Here is a 19,600-nt window from a genome sequence, read left to right as displayed (position 1 = left end):
TTGATGGTAAGCGCAGTTTCGAGGATGCTGAGACAGGGCTCGACAGCTGGTTTAGATTCTCTTAGTTCGGCGTTGTTACTTTCAATTTATTTTCAATTCCCAATTAAGGAATTTGATGATGAGCGTGGTTTTCAGGATGTTTAGAGAGGGTTTGATTGGTGGTTTGTGTAACTTACAGAGCGGCGGTGCGCTAATGTTAAAATTTAGCTGTTTCAGGGATGTTGGTTGGAAGTTCGACGTTGCTATCCAGAATTAGAAATTTCTGAAGATTCGATGATTTGACAGCGATGTCAGGAATATTGAGATAGGGTCCGATCGGTGGTGTACGTTCTATCGGTTTGGGGGTTTCAATTTGTTTTCAATTGAGAAATGGCGATGGTGTCGTTCCTGAGATGCTAAGAAATGACAAGATTCGTGGCTTTTCGTATTTTATTATAGACATTGGGCATTGTTAAGATTTAAGCGATCTTGAACTTGCTATCTTGAATTTGGAATCTTTGTTTGGCGATCGATAGTATAATATCGAGGTAAAATTCGACTGGCAATTTTCATTTCGTTAGATGGAATTTGATGGCGTGTGAGGTTTCCAGAATGTTTGAAATGAGCTTCAATTTGTGGTTTAGGTATTTTATAGATAAGTGGTGCGATATTGTTAAGATTTACCTGTCTCGGCAGTGTTGATTAAACATTTAGAATCGCCCCTACTCGAATCTTGAAATTTAGAACTTTTGAAGATTCGATTAGATCGTATTAAGAACATCGAGATAGAATTCGATTAATGATTCGGAATGATTCGAAGCTTCGAGTTAGATATCTCAGTGATAGTTAAAGATTACAAGCTCTCATTTCAGAACTCCTGGATTAATCGAGGGTAGCTTTATCGATGAGATTGATGATATTGCATATTGCGCAAAAGAACCACAGAATATTATTGCAGTTTAGATATCTTAAAGACTAAATTGTCACTTTCAATTTAGACGAAGAAGAATCGAAACCAACAACCTAAACCACAAAAAAAAAAACAAAACAGAAATTTATTCTTTCTTACATACTTGTCAAAAGTCATAAAAATCAGAAAAGACTAAAAGTAGCATAAAGATAGTATTCAGAGTCTCTTTCTGCGCACGATCACTTGCTGGCCTAGAGGAACATTTCCAAGTCCAACAATTCCAAGCAATTCGTCCCGCAAACCCACCAGCCACCCCAAATAAGCGTATGTTGGCTGTCGGTTTCGATTCAACCCCCTAGTTGATCATCGTCGTCGTCGTCACCGTCGCCGTCGCCGTCGTCGTTGCGTACGCACGTGTTCCATCGTGAAATACTTTGCATCATCATTAGCTTCTCTCTCCCTCTTTCGACTGGATGCCCTTTTGTAGCAGTGCAACGAGGAACGAAGGGGTCACGGCCGGCAGTTTCATAGGCAACAAGGCGTATCATTCGTGGCGATGGGGGAGAGAGCGTAGCCGAAACACACAGAGACAAAGAGGGCTCTCGTATATAGGCTTTTATTTGGCAAACATCGACGATAGACGGGCCGCACAAAGGGCGGGCATTGTCGCGTATTTACGCGGACTGACAAACGGCCAAATACTCGATACGACGTCGCCTCGTACTTTCAAAATACACGGTACATCTTTCGAGTCTGGCGATATTGCACAGGCAATTCTGCTCTTGGTTTCTTCGTTATGTTCCCTCTGCGAGGGATGACACGTGTCTTCTGGATCGTTGCTTTTTCCTCTTTGCTTTCTTGTACAATTCGTATGAAAACTTTCTTCGAGGAGGATCGAGGAGGGTAGACGCGTATCTCTCGCATTTTCTCTTCTCTGATTTCTTCGAATGAAAGTTTTCTCGATAGAAGCGGACAGACTTGTATCGTTTTGCATTTTCTCTTCTTTCTTCTTCTTCTCGTTTTGCTTGCTTCGGCAGAAGGTTTTCTTGATAGTAGAGGACAGGATTAGGTGTATCTTCCGGTCTTTTCCTTTCCTCTGTTTTTGGTTTTTTGAAAGTATCGTTGGTTGAAGAGGGGAGAAAGAAGAGAAAGTTGATTTTATTTCTACTTTTCTTCTTTTTTTTTCTTTTCTGATGTTTTAATATATGTAGTTGTCTTCTTAGACAGATTGACGAACGGGCTTGGTTTTTCCACAATGTACTTCTTTTGACACAGGATATGTAACTTTTGGATCTTGCTCTTCTTCTTGACAAGGATATCTTTAAAGCAGCAATATTGCCTGCTGCGGCTCGACATTTCCTTCTATATGTTCTTCATGGTGTTCTCCGAAGAACATGTGTCTTATACATGTGCTTTTTTTCATTGAAGAACAATTGTTTCTCGTTTCCTTAGATTGACATTTTGTTTCTTCAGTGTACATATAGTTAATTTCAGTTCTTGGTTTGTGGCTCCTCGGAATAGTAGTTTTCTTTATTGAGAACAGAAGCGGAAACATAATTTTTGTTGTTTTATTTTCTTCTAAAAAACTCCTTGTCTCCATCGGGTAACGTTAATTTACAACAGAACTTGATCTTTGGATATAAAATGTTGTCTTCAAGAGTGGCTTTTTCTTTCTATTATTCTATACATAATACTTCTTTAATTCTTCTTCTATTCCAACGCATCGTTACGATTTCCTTTAAGCCACAATTCATTTTTGAGATATCGAAAAGCAGATGTTCGAATTGATTACCAGTTTTCCTAGAAACACCAGAAGATTTCGCAGAGGGATTATCCGACTCAGAAAAAAGAAACAAAAGGAACGCTCGGTCCCTTATTTGCCAAATACAATTTCTACATAGACAATGAACAGGCAAACACCTCTCTACGGCCAATATGCCAATTCTTCGAGTTTCTGGTCCGTCTGGCTTCCAATTATTCTCGATTAGCTTCCTACGAGCAATTGTGTCCTGTTCAAATAACAACGAACGTGAAAGCTGTAAGAAGTATATTATTGTGTCATTACAGTGGCCATAAATTTCCATAGATATTTCTCAGATGTACAATGATGGTCAAAAGGAAGAACAAAACGGTAAGTACGAAAGACATTTTTTGCAAAATGGATTTATGTTTAATAAAAGTGACAAACAAAAAATTTATATATACCATGGATTATCGTATCATTATGATGAAAAGGCCATAAATTTCTATAAATATCATTTTTCAGAGCTACAATGATGGACAGAAAAAATTTTATAAAACAAATTACGAAAGACATGATAATATTGCAAAATGGATTTATATTTAATAAGAGAACTAAAATTTAAGATTTATAAATTTTAAAGTTTCTTTTAACCAAAGAAGGGAGATTCTATTGCAGATGATAATTAGATTAAATATCAATTGTAAGAAGTAACTGAATGTCATCCTTGAGTCGCAGCATATGAGAATTACGAATAATAAATAAATTAATCAATAATCATTTCAACTTTTTTTTTTACCTACCACTGTATTATCTCGATAACTAATGGAAAGAAATTTCGAGAAACAAAATGTGCTTATCATAATTACGTTAATACGTTAATAATAACGATAACGTTAATAACTGAAAAATTCAGAATGTTTTGATAATTGGAAATTTAGCCCTTCCCTTTTTCCTTTCCTCCTCCTTTTCTCTTCTATTTTCGTATTTAATTTTCTATATCCAATCACCAAACTTCTCTGCTTACAAAATATAATCCTTCCTCGTTTAAGCTCCAAATTCAATATTAGAATCTTCTGTTTACAAAATTTGACTCTTTCTACTTTCAGTCCCAGTTTCTTCATTTACAAAACATAACAATTCTTCCTAATTGCAATTCCAAATTTTCTCAACCTCAAAATCCCCTGATTACAAAATTTAACTCTTTCTATATTCAGTTCCAAATTTTCCGCTTATGAACCATAATAATTCTTCCTAATTGCAATTCCAAATTTTCTCAACCTCAAAATCCCCTGATTACAAAATTTAACTCTTTCTATATTCAGTTCCAAATTTTCCGCTTATGAACCATAATAATTCTTCCTAATTGCAATTCCAAATTTTCCCTACCTCAAAATGCCCTGATTACAAAATTTAATTTTTCTATATTTCTTTCTATATTCTTTATTCAGTTTCAAATTTTTCTATATTCTTTTTATATTCAGTTCCAAATTTTCCGCTTATGAACCATAATAATTCTTCCTAATTTAAATTCCAAATTTTCCCCACCTCAAAATGCCCTGTTTACAAAATTTAAGTCTTTCTAATTTCAATCCCAAATTTTTCGCTTACTAAACGTCACAATTCTTCCTAGTTGAAATTCCAAATTTTCTCAATATCAAAATCCCCTGATTGCAGGATACCAAGAAAAATCGCCGGTGATATGTTACGATGCAAAAGAACCCCCGGGATGCGTGACCAAAGGGTGCTTAGGGGATGGCTTGCACCCCCTGTCACGAAACAACGCTGGAACCGTATCGGCATAATTACACGGACGGCGTTAGTGTCACATATCCTGAACAATGACCAGGGAGAGAACGATAGAGAATAGGAGAATGTTAGAATGGGGTGGATGCACCTGCAAGGAACCATATTTCATCCGGACGCGGAGCAACGACTTTTGTGCCTTTATACGCCGTGAAATCGCGAGGATCACTAGGTTTCCCTAATTTCTATTATGCTCCACATAAGACCGTGCTAAATCTCCACTATCACGGCTATTGGGGATGTTGAGTTTTATTTCTTGTTTCACCCCTTCTCTTTCGCCAGGTAACGGTACTTCGACAGGCTTCTTCTCTTACGTATAATATATCTTTCTTTGAAGATATTTTTCTTGCGTTGTTTATATTCTTTTGTTTAGTGATTTCTTTAATGAATTATCGAAATTCGGTTGATTGAGACAGTTGTGTAGATATTTAACGTTTATCATGTGTGTTATTTTTTCAAACTATATATAAACGATTTTATCGTTTAAGCGAATTTTATTATCAAATTGAGATAAAAATGCTTTTCGTTGTATTCTTTAGTTTCTCGTTATAAGGTAAAACGTTCGAAATCTGTGGCAACGATGATCAAACCTTTGAGCAACTTCATGTAGAATTTTAACTGCGAATCGCAAGGGAGGATCTAATTACGAATCATAAACGATAAATAAATTTCAACCTAGCAGATCAATAATTGCGATTAGTATGAAACCGACACGAAGGCAATATTTACAAATATCATGAAGCTAATAACAGATTGAAGAATTAAATTTCATTTTATATACTTCCAGCCAAACTGTCTGCTGTCTCTCCGCGAAAAATGTTAATTCTCGGGACAATTTTCCATTAAACAGGTCAACCAAGGGGGAAAAGATGGACTTTATCGATTCAATAAAATGGAAATTTCCAGCTTGCATATTTCCCTGATGCTTATCATTTTGCTTTAATAACGCGAACGTAGAACGTGTATTATAAATTCCTTTAAAAAAAAAGTGTAGTGTACTGACAAAGCTCGAGAGGAAAGAGATGGAAAGTGGAGGACCACCCTCGATCAACTTTTTCACAAGTTTTCTGCACGTGGCTGTCCTAGCACCCTTTGGTTACGCACAAAAGGGTGCCCCGCATCGTAATACGCGTCGAAGATTCTTGGGCCCAGTTGCGGCATCGAGATTCACGAAAGGGTGGATCGAATTTTAAATTACCGTCATTCGTTATAAATTATGCGACGAGTATGGTACAGGTCGATCAGAGACAAATCGATAAGGGCTTGTTAAAATGATACCACCTTTTTTCAAATTAATCATATTATTAGGAATATTATGTTGGGTGGAATATACCAGTGGGACACTTGTTGCGAATGATTTCGAGTTAGGGGTTGTTTCAGTGGTTGCATCATTAACGCGTAGTAAATTCACCCTGCTTTTGTCTTTATTCGCAGTATGATATTCCTTATGAGAAGAAACCTGTGTTTCTCTTTGTTTATCGGATCGTATCTTCCTATTAATTTGCATACTGTAATTTCCATACTGTACTTTACTGGCTTTGAGGTCACAAAACTGGTCCGGTCACTCGGAGAAATTTGAACACAATTGTGAAAATACTCTTGGAAAGGTAGTCGGAGTCATTGGGATCGTATTGTGATATCGTAAAAGGACCATTAAAAAAATCCCGGTGAACTACAGATAGAAGAGAAAAGTGGCGAGGGGTTTGGAAGAATGCAAAATCCCGAAGGATCATGCACTTAAGACCCTTTAGAACAATGGGCAATTAAAAAAGCTATGTGACCATCTTCGGTCAACTATTGTGATGCACGTAATGAGTACTGAGTACTGGGAATGGAGTACTGAGGAGTACTAAGAATTCTGGTATAATTGGAACGTCTTAATTGTAATTGGATTTTACGATTGAGTTGCGACTAATTGCAATTACGGGTAAGTTGCGAATAACTGCGAATTAGTCGTTGCTCATGAGTTGTTGAGTCGTTGTGAGTTGCGAGTTGTTAGTTGTAAATTGTAAGTTGAGTAGTTAAAGAAGTTTGGTTGCCTCAGTTGTACCACTTTACATTACATTAAGTTCTAATTAAATAGTCATAGTTTTCTGTTTCAGTCACGATAGATAAATCTATATAATAAATAAATAGAAATCACTATAATTCTGATCTCTATAGTATCATACATAGAAATATGCGTACTAATTTTCGTAACGTTAAATACTACAAATTGCATATAAATATATTTGACCCTTATCGTGACTAGTAATCGGTTAACGTAGACTAAAACACTCGTAGTCCGGAATAAAAAAATAAAAAGCTAAGTATCGAGGTGAAAGGTAAGAGATGGAGATACAAAAGGTAAAGATCAAGATTCAGATGAAAAGTAAAGAATAGAAATATGAAAGTGTTTTTAGGTTTGAAGAGCAACGTCTGACAGTGAAAAGCGACCTATTCTAACGTGGCATGTGTCCTCAGGCTTGTTCAACCCTCGTGACGGTCTTAGGCGGACATTCCACGCTGGTCGGCCCCGGATAAAATGTAATAACGCGACCTCTTCAGGCTGGCGCGCACGAATCCATCTTTCGTTAACGAGGGTGGAAGCTCACGATTGCGTCCCAGGAATGCGTGATGACTACTTTGTCAGGAATGCGTCGTGGCACCCATACGCGAAAACGGGAGCGAGCGAACGCTCCAGTTGTGCCTGCAACAACCACCATCCGCAGCCAAGAAATCTTCATCTACCCTTTTTCCTCTTTTCTTCCTCCCCTTTTACCCTTTTCCGTCTTCTTCTACTATGTAGAATTCGGGACCAGCCGATTTTCCTTTTCTTTTTTCCGACTTTTCTTTTCGTTCTTCCCTTTCTTCCTTTCTCTTCTCTTTAATCGATAGTTTTTATCTAGCTCGCTTTTCCGTTTGTCTGGTCGTGGAAATTTCTAAGCAGGTAGAAAATTGAAATCCGGAGCACGTGCTCATTTCCGATAGAACACGATGTAATTTTGAAAAAATCGACGATCTCATCGTGGGAAATAATCGCCTGATTAGCTGACGTGAAATCTGAAGAAATCTGAAAAATCTTTCTATCCCGCAACAGGCTTCGATGTACTATATTGTAGGATACCAGTTGAAGATTAAAAAGTGAAGAACTAGATATATAAATATAAAAAAAAATAGAAAAAATACTTCTCATTTGAATATGTACTGAAGAGAAGAAAATAATTTTTCCACTCAGGCATCGTTAAGTAATAATACACATACAAATAAATTTATATATATTGAGCACATGCGATAAAACCACTTCGCCTACATTTTTTTAATTTCTACATTTTATTTGTTTTACTAAAACGCACAACTTTCTTTCTCTTCTTTCTCTTCTTTCTTTGCCATTTACAATGGAGGGCTAAGACACGTCGATCTTCCTTTGCTGTCTTACTTGACTTTTTCTGCTTTGCTATTTTGCTGTTTTCCTTCTTCTTTTGTTTTACTAAAATGCTAAAAAACATTGCTCTTCCCTTTCTTTCTTTCCTTTTCTTTTCTACTTTCTTCTATCTCTTTCTTTGCCAACTACAATCCTAAGACACGTAGATCTTGCCTCCTCTTCTTATTTTTCTTCTTTCTTCGCTTTCTTCTTTTCTTCGATTTTTCATTTTACCAGTATCCAGCACCAAGAAACTTGTCGATCGTGTTTCTTTTTCTTTCTTATTTCTCTTCTCTTTTCTTCCCCTTTTTCTTCCTTTCCTCTCGCTTTTCCTCTGTGCTTTTCTTTTAATGGCAAAGGATGAAATTCTATGGGGCGACATGAATTATTGCCAATTGTTCTATCGTTACGTTGAAACTTCTAATTGCAAGTTTCGAAACGTTGCTTTATCCTGGAAATGAATGTCGACCGAGAAATAGTTCTTCTACGGTGAATTTTGCCAATTTAGTTTCTAACGAATGAAATAAAAGATAAGAGTACAGGAAATTTTGAAATTTACGAAAAATTAAAGAAGACTTCAACTGTCTAAAATTAACATAACAAATAAACTAGAAACTAATCTACAACCAGACGTGGCAATACAATTTCATTGTATTATAAGATATCGTATCAAAACACGAGTAAACGTACTTTCAATTATTTCATCGACAATTGCACGAGTCCAACCGTGTCCAGCATTGCTAAAATAAATCAAATCTAAACGAAAGTATAAAAACCCTTCGTGCTGTATAAACGAACGAAAGAAAGTTACGAAAAATCACGAAGCTTTACCAACGTTTCAGAACCTTTCACATCTGCACGAAGCATCATGCACGGTACAAAAAAAAGGTATTAACAACGTGATAAATCTCTCTTTGATCGCGGTCAAGCTTCCCTTTAAAACTTCTGTCGGCTTTCATAATTTCCTCGCTCGCGGGCCAATTAATCTTCAGCCCTTTGAACGAAACACGCTTTCGAAAAAGTTTCGTTTTTTCCAATTTTTACGTGGGTGTGTTTGCCGAGCGTCGATGCCCGCCATTCCTCAGGGCTTGCTGCCTTCCGATTCGCTCGATAAAAAGGACACACGCGGTGGAAAGCAGCCAGCAGAGCAGAGATACGATACCCTCGCAGTTTCACTCGATACTTTCATTCCCTTCGAGACGATTCTTTTGAGGAACGCGAGGGTAACGTCGCTCATGCAGAAACTCGACGCGTACTTAGAATGCTTTTCCACGGCGGAGCAAAAGACTGGAAAGGAGGAGTTGCAAGGGGTTGGAAGCGAAGTGCAGAGAAATTTGAGAAAGAAGAGCTGAGATCGATGATTTTTCCCATTGTTCGATTTAGAAGAATTTAGAGCAATTGGAATTTTTATAGCGGCTTTGGAAATGCAGCAAGATATCTGAATTTGAAATGAAAATATTCGGTTGATAACTAAGTGATTGCGGATTTTGTCATTAGATGGTATTGACAAAATTTAGTTTTATTTTTATTTTTAATTTCGCGCCACCTTCGACGAGCTTGCAATATAATTTGATACGCTGTTCAGTAAGCGAATGAGTGATATGAATCGTCGTATGTGTTTGAATAAAATAGAAATAAAATAAAGATCATTCCATACTTTCTAGCGCAATTGGAAGTCGGTTGTATTTTTTTTTTTTTTTTTTTGGTAAAGAGCCTTTCGAAGGTTCCTTACTTGCGCTGATGATTACAGATGGATGACGCGTTTGTTCGATTCCTTGGATTTCGAACACGATCTTGTTTGAGCAGGTTTCCGGTTTTTGATATGTTGAGATTTGGGAAGTTTGAGGAATGGGAGTGAATTGTACTGCTGAGAATGCTCGGTACAGCGTTTCTGAGATATTTTCTAAAGTGTACTGTACCTGATACTGATAAAAGTCCTGCAAATCTTTACGTATTTGGAACGTTTTCCAGGGAAAATTTGAGGAAGAAGAGTGGAGATCGGAAGTCCTCATTGTTTGTTAGATTTTGTGTAGAGAGGTTTTGCTTTGTTTGATGAGATTGCTGCGTTAGTTCCTGTTTTGGTATATTTGGAGTACTACAATGCTTCAAGAAGGAGTACTTGAAATTGAAGTGTGAGTATATACTCATTAAACGTGAGACTCAGATTTTGGAAGCTTTAATCTCGGATATCTTAAGTTTAACTGCTCAAAAGTTGAAAAGGGAAGCCGCGAGACACGAAGACTGGCTGTGAAGAAATATGAATATTTGAGGATTCTAGTGAACTAATAGAAAAGTGTGTTTGAAGTAGTATGATCGAAGTTTTGGAATTCAGGCATCGGATGTCTAAAGTTTCAATGTTTGAAGTTTGAGTGCTCGCAGTTGAGAATGCTCGAATTTTCCACGCTTGGAATTCGATTGTTTGAAATCTGAGTTGTCAGAGTTAAGTCGCAGCTGTTGAAATTTTATCTCCTGCGATTTGAACTTTCTGAAAACCGGTACTCAACTCCTTTAAAAGATAAAGCTTCACCTGCCTGTATATATTCGAAAGATTAAAATTACGCTTGCTTTTAATTGTTCTATTCAGAGCGGAGAAATTGAATCTTGTATACGTGAAACAAAATTTGAGGTGAATTGGAGCGTGAGGAATTTAAGTTATCCGCGAAAGAGAATTCATTTCGCTTAACTAGACAAATGCATGCAGAGTTTAAGGCCGGTACGGACACCTTTGTCTCCTGAATAATAAAAAAAGCTACTATTTAAATATTCATATTCCCTATGAATATATTCTCATCTCTTTGCCATTCAAATCTTACTCGTTATGAAATCTTTTTCTCCGTTCTTTCCTCCTAGCAATATCCTCACCTGCAACCATGATGCAATATTCCAGCCATAAATTAACACGCTTAATGCTCAACATCTCTGACAAACTCGCTCCTCATATTCAATCATCATTTTCAAAGATATAAAATATAAGAACATTCTTGTCTTTCAATTTCTTCCTCTACTCACAGATAATTATGATAGAAATTGGCTAATTATCAACTGGCTATGAGTCAACAATTAGCATTTTAAAAGATTCAAAGATATAAAATATAAGAACATTCCTATCTTTTAATTTCTTCCTCTACTCACAGATAATTATGATCGAAATTGGCTAATTATCAACAGGCTATGAATCAAGAATTAGCATTTTAAAAGATTCAAAAATATAAAATATAATAACATTCCTATCTTTCAATTTCTTTCTTTGCTTATAGATAATGATCATTGCAATTGGATAATTATCAACTGGCTATGAGTCAACAATTAGCATTTTAAAAGATTCAAAGATATAAAATATAAGAACATTCCTATCTTTTAATTTCTTCCTCTACTCACAGATAATTATGATCGATATTGGCTAATTATCAACTGACTATGAGTCAACAATTAGCATTTTAAAAGATTCAAAGATATAAAATACAGTAACACTCCTGTCTTTTAATTTCTTCTTCTACTCACAAATAATTATGATCGAAATTGGCTAATTATCAACTGACTATAAGTCAACAATTAGCATTTTAAAAGATTCAAAGATATAAAATATAAGAACATTCCTATCTTTTAATTTCTTCCTCTACTCACAGATAATTATGATCGATATTGGCTAATTATCAACTGACTATGAGTCAACAATTAGCATTTTAAAAGATTCAAAGATATAAAATATAAGAACATTCCTAACTTTTAATTTCTTCCTCTACTCACAGATAATTATGATTGATATTGGCTAATTATCAACTGACTATGAGTCAACAATTAGCATTTTAAAAGATTCAAAGATATAAAATATAAGAACATTCCTATCTTTTAATTTCTTCCTCTACTCACAGATAATTATGATTGATATTGGTTATTTATCAACTGACTATGAGTAAACAATTAGCATTTTAAAAGATTCAAAGATATAAAATACAATAACATTCCTATCTTTCAATTTCTTCCTCTACTCACAGATAATTATGATCGATATTGGCTAATTATCAACTGACTATGAGTCAACAATTAGCATTTTAAAAGATTCAAAGATATAAAATACAATAACATTCCTATCTTTCAATTTCTTCCTATGCTCATAAATAATAATTAAAAAAATAATGATAAATAAAGATTAATTTTCACTCAATAACGTTCTTCGAAAAAATTGTTAAAATAAGTAATATTTTGTATCTCTGCCTACTATCATCGCCGTACGATACATTTTCATATAAAACTCCTCCTCCTTGTCGATCGTACCACGATTATTGAAACACCCTATGTATAAATTTACAACAGCTACTTAACGTAAAACGTAATCGCCAAAAATTCGCCAACTCAAACAGCTCTTCTATCTGTCATTTACTGAATAAATCCGCTAAACGCTTCACGCCTACGCTTCTCAAACAGCTAATTCGCCCGTCATCTATGATATAACTCCCCTCTGTCCAAGCATCTACGTACAAAGACCGGCGTAAAAAAGTAAACAAAAATCGAGGGACGTGGAGTCGACGTTTCGACGGCAGACGGCCTTACGATATAGCTACTCGGCAAACAACCACCCTCTGCTTCAACCTCTTCAACCCTCTTCAACCCACTTTTCAACCCCGTTCGATCCACCTTCGCCACCCGCCGCGAGATTTTCGATGGACGCGCGGCAATCGAGATTCACGGCGACTTCCGGGCCAGATACGAAAGCAAGGTGAGCGTCGAATCGCGATTAACAAGAAGCGTGCAGCAGCTTCAAAGGGCGATTTTCCGCGTGGTTCACCCGAAACGACACGTGCCGCCTCGTGGCCCTCGTGCGACCTTACACGATTGCCATTCGCGCAGGAACAACTTGTCCCGTGCAACAGCCATGGATCGGTATCGTGTTTTTTTTACAGAGATCCGATGTTGTTCGGATACACCGGTTCGCAAAAAAACTACTTAACCCCTCGTCATGCCATTTAACTAGGAAGAATCCGAGCTCAAATGTTGCGCTTGAATGGTGGGGGAAGGAGCCGAAGTGGCAGAGATAAAGTTTTAAAGAACTTGAAATATGATATCGTGCGACTGAGTGCGTAGATAGCCGCGCCCGTGTTTAGAAAAAAGACACATTTCAAGGCAAATTAAGACCACGAGCTTGACTCGATATTCAAGTCTGGCTCAAATTTCTCATCACGACTCAGACTCGTAAAAGTGTGGCAAGGGATTAACACTAGAACTACCGATAGTTAACACGAAGCTATTTCTAGCAAAACCAGTCAAAATGACTGGTCTTTAAAAAACACCTAATAATAGAATATTTTTATATTTTTGATTTATCACTTTCCTACAGAAGGAATTCCACGTTATGTGGTACATTTTTCGTATTATTAATCCATCTGCGACCATGATCCCTGAACGAGGGTTGGAACGTTTATAAAATTATAGAAACAGTCATTTTGATTGCTGTGGCATTTCTAGTGTTAGCATCTAGCGATCTAGCGATCGATCCGGAATTTTCCTGATAACTGATATCGTCATATCGAATGATACGCGGTAAAATTTTTGAAAACCTGTGGCACGTTGTAGAAAACGAGGAAACTGGTTAATTGGGGTTCGATAAACAGATTGCAGGATCCTTTTACACTTTGACAAGTACCAGTCATTTTGACTGCTAAGTATAAAATATAAGTAGCCTTGATACAAAATTATTTTCAGTTTGAATACATAAAGAACAGAATAAAATTCATTATATTATTCTTTTAGTTATCGTTGCAAAAGTCATTACATCATCGCGGAAGAAACTATAACATGAAGTGACAATTTTAAAATAGAATTGTGAAGCCAGGCAACGATCTACAGTGAGATCCGTTATAACGAGATGTGATAAAGTGCACGCGTACCGAGCGAAAATTCCAAAATTCCAAAAGAAAGGCCCCGATGTCCTTTCATCACCGACATATATTTACACGTGGCCCATATGGACCTGGTCATTTTCGAAGGTGATCTATGAAATAGTCTCAAGTGAAAATTTTTGTAAAACGCAAACGATATTCGTTTGTCCATCGTTGAGAGTAAAATTGCGAGGAAATTAGACAATTTGTCATCGGCAGCTCCACGAACATTTTTCATTGATTCGTAAGCGAGATACGATCGTGCGCGATTTGTCCATGTTTCCGAAGGCTGGCGTCGCGAGCGACAGATTTTCAAACGGCGTGACAAAGATCGACGAGTTTCAAGAGTTTTAAGAAGAAGAACGTGCCTCCGTTAAACATCGAGCTTATCATCGGAATGGATAATTGAATCTTTAAATAATTTAATAATAATTATAATAATCTTTTAACAGTAATCCTTAAATAATTATACGTTTGTACCGAATATCTTGTAGTTTCAATCTACATTTTCACATTTGTTTAAGACTTCATCAACGCGATCGCGATGGTCGAGTTCCGCTAATGAAATTCCAAGATGTTTCGTATAATACATACAGTGTATTCATAGAATATTTCTACGCGTGCAACTCTATATTTATATCTAAAAGAAAAAACGTCTTAGCCTGCGTTTTGCACAGACTCCTACACGAATCGCAACAATGACAAAAATCTCTATTTCTTGTAGCTAAAACAGAGCGACAATGGTTGATCGCGTAAAAATAAGTACACACTACGTTCGTATCGTGCTGATATCGTAAAATTGTAAAATCGTTGGTCAGACACGGACAAAACGACAGGCGCGGCCGGGAAATCAATTTTCCATCGAAATGTTTTGCCTGCTGGCTGGTCGTGTACGGCCAAGAAACGTAAGCATCGATGAAACACGAAAAACAATCGGAATAACAGCACAAGTGTAGCTTCTGGTCTGTTTGCATGGCGGCCGTCGTCACCCGGATATGAATCGGCCGTGTGCTCATGTGATTTTGGCAAAGAACAATATTTATTCGCTGCTGTGGCCCGTGTTTGATCGCTCAGGCATTCGAAAGTACCGATCGCCCAGTTTATGCGTTCCACGGCTCAAAAGGAAAAGTCCAATTTGGATGAAACGCTGCACGCTCGGGGAACAGCTAAAAATATTAGATACATAGTTTATTTTAACTGTGGCAACTGGTGTTCGAAGGGCGAAACCTCGAGTAAAAAGTTCGACCTGTTAACAGGTAAGTTTTAATTACACAGTTTTGCTCGGCTAACAGATAGAGCAAAAATTGGCTGGCTTTTGACAGGGAAGCACATGCTGCAGTTGAGGAAAAATTTTCACGAATGTGTAAAAAGAAAGCAACGCAAAAGGTTGCAGTGTATTTGCAAAATCAATGGTACGCGTATACATTGCACATGGTTGGCTCGTAAGTTGATACAAAAATTCAGAAAAGAAGAATCGCGCGCTTTGTATGTATTAGGTCGTCCGAAAAGTTTCTTTCGTTTTATAAGGAAACAACGGATGCACAAATTTCGTTTTACATTATTCTGTCGAATTTCGTGTGATCCATTTTGTTCTATCAAGATGAAGATTACAATGTTCGACAGACTAGGTTTCATGTTTGCATATAGACGCGTTGTTGTAAAAGACGTGTCTGTAAAAGAAAGACACTTTTTGCATAATATAATACTTGAAATTTCTGTACATTCGCGTATCCATATAAAATAAAAATTTCGTGACTAGAATTACACTGATCGCATCGATCGTGTTCCAATATACGAAATTTTTGTACGTTTTCAACAGTTTGCAAATTAGCAGTGTGATACAAAGTGTTAAATGTACGTAGGTGAAATTTGAAAGCGAACATCGTCAAAAAGCAACGACACCGACAGATATCGTTCGACACGGTCGCGTGTAAATATTTCGTCAACGCGACTGTGTTTCCACGTGTCGATCGTTCCAGAAATCGAGAAGAATGTCGCGTGTTTGCCGGAAGAGCGGTTCCCAGATTTCGGTTCGTCCGACCCTTGTTTTCGAAGCGCGTCGCGCGAGCAATTTCGGAAAGCCGGTCACTTTGCAAATAGTTGCTCTCGTTTGCGAACTGGCTATGAAGATTTCATAGCGATCGTTCTTCCTATTCAACGATCATGGGGTGGGCTTCGAACGTATCGTATTGACAGAGGTCACGTGGCGAGGGCTCATCACGTGCGCTCCTACGCCCATGGGAAACTCTCATCTCCAGCAAAGAGATCGCCTCGATCAAAAGTCAGATTTCTTGTTCCGAGTTCCTTTGATCTCTTTCGCATTGATATTATTCATTGATACAACTTTAAACGAAAACGTTGTATATCATATATATAGGGTGATTTATTTGCACGATATGCCCGTTTGTAGCGATATTAAGCAGCGTTCAAATTATCGTCCATATCAGCGCCAATGTTTAAGGGTTGTTATGCAACGTTGTATTCACGACAATTATGTAACATAATTGCGTACGATAATGTTGACAATATTGAATATTACTGAACGCTTCATTGGAGAATTTCGTCGCTTGAAATATCGAAAATTCGTGTGAAAGAAACGTATGACGAACTTTTATTTCGTTTCTTTGGAGCTTCGTTTCTCATGGGTAAAAACGACGCATCTTAAATAAGGAATAGGCAGATAGAAACATAGAGAAAACAGAGATATGGTGTCCGATAGGAAAAATGCGAAACTGGCCAGTACAAGAGGATGAAACTGTTTCACTGTGAACGACAGTGTTGATCGGGCGAAGAGTATACATTTATGTTGGATTTACAGGAAACCGTGGTACGTAAAACTAGTATCAACGAGAATTGCCATTTGTCGTGATTCTAAAAGAGACGGTACAATTACAAATACTTAAAGATATCCGTTAAATATATTCGTTAAAGATATTCGTAAAATATACGATGAACGAGCTTTTTTGCACTTCTGGATGAAAAGCTGTGCCCTGTAAATAAGAAATAAAATGATAGAAAAATAGAAGAAAGAAAGCGGAGAATTGTATCGTGTCCGATAGAAAAAGTACGAGATTCGTTGGTACAAGGGGATGAATCTGTTTCCAAGCAATCGGTTTGCTATGGACGACAGGCTTAATTGAATGAAACGTACGTTCTACTTGTAGGAAACCGTAGCGTTTAAGCACGCACGCGACCAGAGAGGAGTCTCCTATTCGATCATTATGCCCCCGACGTAGCTACCAGCGAAACCACCCTTCTGGCCGAAGGTGTAGGTCGCGCGAGCCGCAGTCACGTGTGTGTCACGTGCCAGGGATTACTAATTATGCGCCGAGAACGATCATAATATCCTGAGCCCAGTAGGCATACTGCATAGATACAGTTAATATCTGGCACGGCAAACACCACCACCATTCACCGTTCCGATTTATGAATAAAGTTCCTTGCTCGAACGCCGCCCTCGATATTTGATTTTCACACATGAGCATCATCGGTTCATTCGACGTCTTCCGAGGATTCCTTCCTTTTCTTCTTCTCTCTTTTCTTCCCAGCGAGAGTTTTCGTATAGCGAAAGTGGAAGTAAGCTTTGATAACGATCGTCGAACGTTTCCTTTTTATTTGGAGCAACGAAGATATTTTATGAGAAATTTGCGGACAAGGTACTTAAAAATTAGATGAAAAATATTCGTCGGACGACCTGATGCAATGTATGAGACATAGTACGGTAGTGAAGAGACAAATTATCCGAATAAATTGATAGAAGCTTTTTCTGTGTATAATTGGAATTCTAAAGGGGATGGAAAGTAAGAAACATCCTCTGAATTTTGCTCGTATACTGAACCGTCAGTAATTAAATACTAGAACACATGTAATAGTTTCTCGATTTAGAAATCCCTATCTCTCTACGTGTCGATTAAAAATAAATGATATTGTATTTACATTTGCGAGAAACCTAGGACGAACTTAACTAAGATCGATCTATCTTCGTTAACTTTTATTTTCCAAAACCTCTTATCGTGTAAACGTCCTTTTATCCTTCGCTGTATTATTAAATACTTAAGGGGAGGCTAAGGTTAATTCGTACAAAAATAAGGCATGTTTTTGTGAATTATTTGTGACGACACAGTTAAAATCTCTTTATTAAAACCAATAGCACGTTAAAGTATGACATTCGAAGAATATTGTATAAAATTTTCACGGAGAAATATTAAAAAATACGGCAATGGCAGCAATTATTCGGACGTGTCTCGGAAAAAAGTAGAATTGCTCATAACTTGGTGCTGGATCATCTGAAATCAAAAAATCAAAGTTCATTCGTTAGGTAACAGTTTTCCCCAGGTAATGCTGCGAGGGTTTTTCGAAATTTCAATTTTTCACTTTTTCGGAACACTTTGAAGGGAAAATTAGCCGCAAATTTTCGCAAAATCGGCTAATTTTCCCTTCGAAGTGTTCCAAAGGTGAAAAATTGAAACCCTCCCAGCGTTACCTGGGGAAAACTGTTACCTAACGAATGAACTTTGATTTTGTGATTTCAGATGATCCAGCACCAAGTTATCAGGGGCACCGCAATTCTACCCTTTTTCCGAGACACGTCCAAATAATCGCTGCCATTGCCGTATTTTTTAATATTTCTCCGTGAAAATTGTATACAATATTCTTCGAATGTCATACTTTAATGTACTATTGGTTTCAATAAAGAGATTTTAACTGTGTCGTCACAAATAATTCACAAAAACATGCCTTATTTTTGTACGAATTAACCTTAGCCTGCCCTTAACCAAAATAATTAAGTTTCACATCGTTAAACCAACACAGCACACGACTGAAAGCAAAATTCACGAGCCTGTCGAAACGAGGAAACGAAAAATCAATTGAAAGGGAAAAGGAAACACCGATTCGTGAAAAAGTATCCCTCTAAAGGGTGTAAAAAAAGTCCCTGACGGTATTTCCCGATGGACATAAATTGGCTACGCCCCAGATTCGCAGGATCAACAGGCTTCGAGAAGGAGCGAAGGACAAATTGCGAACGATTCGCGTTGGTGTTGCTTGTTTCATACAAGTTCGGCCAGTAACTACGCGGAGAGTAGCCGAAAGAGATGGGAGGATTTTTACGAGCAAAGGCCTAAGTGAAATTCCCTTTCCAGGACCAAATATTCCCACCATAGCGGTGTTAGGAAGGGCGGTGAACGGTCATTAATTATTTATGTGCGGCAAGACGTAACGATCGCGACGCGTGTCGAGGCTTTTAGCGGCTACGAAGAGACCTTCTGGCCGAAGGTCGCCACCTTTGCACCTTCCGATCCGCCCTCGGGAAAATCTGCGACGACTTTATTACCGCGAACATTCGCACGCTTGATGAACATTGTTTCGGCCGAAACTTTGCTACGCGGCTATTTCTTCTATTTTCCTTTTTTATTTTTCTATTTTAATTTTTCATTTATCTGTAGATGTTTGCGTATTTAACGTTTCAAACAGTTCTTAATCGTTTGGAATTTTTATATCATTGTTTTATTTTATGGATATCGAACGTCGATTAAATTTGTCGTTGTGGGAGATTCTTGGAATTGAAATGATTCTTTTTTTGTTGCGGGTATTTGTGCGTTTAATCGTTTGAAGCTGTTCTTGAATTTGTAGAATTTTTCCATTTTATTTATCGATGTCGAGTGTTAATTAAATTTGTTATTTTGAAATATTTCTGCGACGTGATTGAGTTGAACAGGAACAATTTTTTTTTTTTTTTATCATAGCTATCCGTGAGTTCAGTATTTCAATTTATTTTTCATTTCTAAAGTTTTTGTATCTCGCTCGTTAAAATTGATCGTCGATTGGATTTATCATTTTGGGAGAATTTTCAAATGGTTAATATCGACGGCTGACATTTTCTAAAT

The sequence above is a fragment of the Bombus affinis genome, chromosome 5, assembly GCF_024516045.1.
Source record: "Bombus affinis isolate iyBomAffi1 chromosome 5, iyBomAffi1.2, whole genome shotgun sequence".
Taxonomy (NCBI): domain Eukaryota; kingdom Metazoa; phylum Arthropoda; class Insecta; order Hymenoptera; family Apidae; genus Bombus; species Bombus affinis.
Note: the sequence above shows the minus strand (reverse complement) of the source record.